We start from the raw sequence: 2,782 nt of genomic DNA on the forward strand, positions 1-2,782 counted from the left end.
TTGAATAAACTCTGGGCCAACTACACCCTTGCTCCTTAGCAGGCTGGCTGAATGTCTGTATACTCCAGGAATCTATTTTCACAAAGTCCATTGTATGCTGACAGTTTCCATCCTGGCCTTCAGCTGTAGCCCACAAAATCCTKCCTTTTCTCTATTCATTTCTTTTGCACACTGACTATGCATTGCCCCTCTCTGCTGCCTGTCAACCTTTGATTCAGRCTTCCCTTTCCAACTAATTAGCTCCAATATACCAATAACCAGTGAGCAATAAGCCATAAAGGATTAAGACAAGGCTRCTAATGCAAGGAACAAGAAGAAACTCACCTTCTCTTCCTGCAGGCTTTATAGCTTAGAAAATGSTTGGCCTGAAGACCAGTTGACTTTGACTATGCACTGAATACAGGATGGAAACAGAGTGGTGAACACCCACCTATTTGCATGACACACTRTTTTCCATTTCATTAGGTCTACCAGATTTTAGTTAATTTAGTGTTTTTTCCTAGTGAATGCACCTTWGGCTGGCCAAATTGAGAAATCTATAAACCTTCTTAAGAAGAAAAATAGGTCGACATTTTCTAATTTTACTGTAATATATTGGGTTGAGAAATCATTTTTGGAGGAACAGAATGGAAAACCTGCAAATGTCTGGCATAGGAATAGGGACTGTTCTTTCTAGCAAGAAGAACTGGCAGGAACCTCTCCTCCTGGGACAGGTCATTCATTACCTCCCTAACATGAAGGCTCAGAAAAYAGCTCTAAAGAGTATAGGTTGTGCACAGATTTGGCAACAGTAATGGAGTGTTTGTCTCTAATTCTAATTGAAGTTCATCCTGTACTAGCAGGGACTACAATTTTCCACCATCTTGTGCAGCTGTGTGAAATGGAACAGTGGCATTCCTCTACTTCTCCAGCAGTATGTGCCTGCAATGCAAACATGGTGTACAAAAGAGTTGACTCAGATCATGGCCAAAATTCAGTACACATTAATTACTCACAGGAAGTTTTTCTTCTGTGCACTGAGAYGCATGGACTCTTATGAGTTTTTGACAACCTTTTTAAATGGAGGAAGAGCAGCAATTAGTGTGAATCCAAACCTGGCTGATTTTTTAATGGAAGACTAACAAATAACCCCTTTTTTCCCCTACAGAATCAAAGATAGATTCCTGCTATTCAATGTTATCACTCAAATATTTTCAAGTAATTATAAATCCAGTCCATTGCTAGTAAAATACCAAGCAGAGTACATTTACCGAAGTTTTCCCTCAGCTGAGCTCATATTGGAGTACTTCGATCTTCACTTCCCTGGATCCTCTTTTGTCTTTCCTCTTTCTAATGATATTCTAGTTTCAAAAGTGACACACAACGTATGAAGTAACAGTTATCTCCATGGCATAACTGCAATTTCATGGTGTAAGCCACGCTCCATATCGAACCCAGCACTTGCTGTGCGTCCCTACAGMTCTGAGGCAATCAAGCATGAGGTTGCTACCAGACCCTGTGCAGAGGATCAACAGGCATGGGGTCTACATCAAATGGGCGACTCTAAAAAGTAACATTTCCCTTGCTGTTCCTTACCTATAACTATGATTCATCAGTTCTTTCTTTCTTTTCACGAGTGTCTGGAGTTTTATGGCCACAGCACCTTCCCCAGGGGTTGCAGCTGCTGCAAGCCTCTATTTCCCACACCCCACTTTAAGGATTTCTTTCTCTTCTCAGCATTCTGCCAAGATTCTGCTTCCTCCAAACAGCTGATGAAGTTGATAAGTTACCTGMTAATTAAGTTAAACTGCCTGGCCAGGAAACTGAGTTTTTCAGTTTTTAAGAGCAAATGACAAAGATAAGAGTCTTGATTTAGTTAGCTACCTAAGCTGGAATTGATCTACTGTCCCAGCTCTCCCTGGATTCCTTTATCACAATGAAGGTTTAMCACATTAGTTTTTCACTCTCCTTATGAGACTTTTATTTTAGTTCTTCTGTCTWGCTTATTTTTCTTCCTGCACATTGTTGTTTCCATAAACCACAGACGACTTTAATGCTTCCTATTCTCCATTTAATTCTTTTTTTTGCAAATTAGGTTCATGAAAAGCTYCCAGTCGGTTTTATTGGCTTTGTTMTTTTCTATTGATTATTCCAGTCCTTTTAACACATTCCAATTGTTTTAACATACACTGCAGTTATTTTTAGGGACTTCCATTTGCATAGTCACCCTTCTTCACTAACAACCCTAAAGCCATGAATGGACCTGTCTGCATAACTTCCATCAGATTCATTCTATTCCAAACCGTTGGCTTTTACCAAGCAGTTCAGTCCGAGCTGTGACTGTAAAGCATTTACTGTGGTTACAAGTACTGGCATTCAGTCACCATATAAAATAAGCAGTAAGAATCATCATCCTGGGCTAGAAAAAGATCTGTCCAGGTCAGTGTATCATCCAGGTCACTTTCCAACAGTGGCCAAGAGCAGACAGGATACAAGAAGGGGCGAACATACAGTTCCTCTCATAAGCACTCTTTTGGCCTCCAATTATTTGCAGCTTGGGAACTTCTTCAGTCAGAAGTCTATTTACTCAGTACTCTCAAAGGATTTTTCTTGCATGAATTTGTCCAGTCATCTCCTTCTCTCCATGATTCACCTTAAAACACGTGTACAAAAATGAGCAATGCCACATGTTAAGTATGGTCAATAAACATTGAAAATGTCAATAAAAATATTCAAAAAGTGTACTATCTATAAACAAAATGACACTAGTTTGTTTTTTAAAATATATACAGAGCAAACATTT

Source organism: Malurus melanocephalus, unplaced genomic scaffold, assembly GCF_030028575.1.
Source record: "Malurus melanocephalus ecotype Western Australia unplaced genomic scaffold, MMel_1.1 scaffold_14, whole genome shotgun sequence".
NCBI lineage: Eukaryota > Metazoa > Chordata > Aves > Passeriformes > Maluridae > Malurus > Malurus melanocephalus.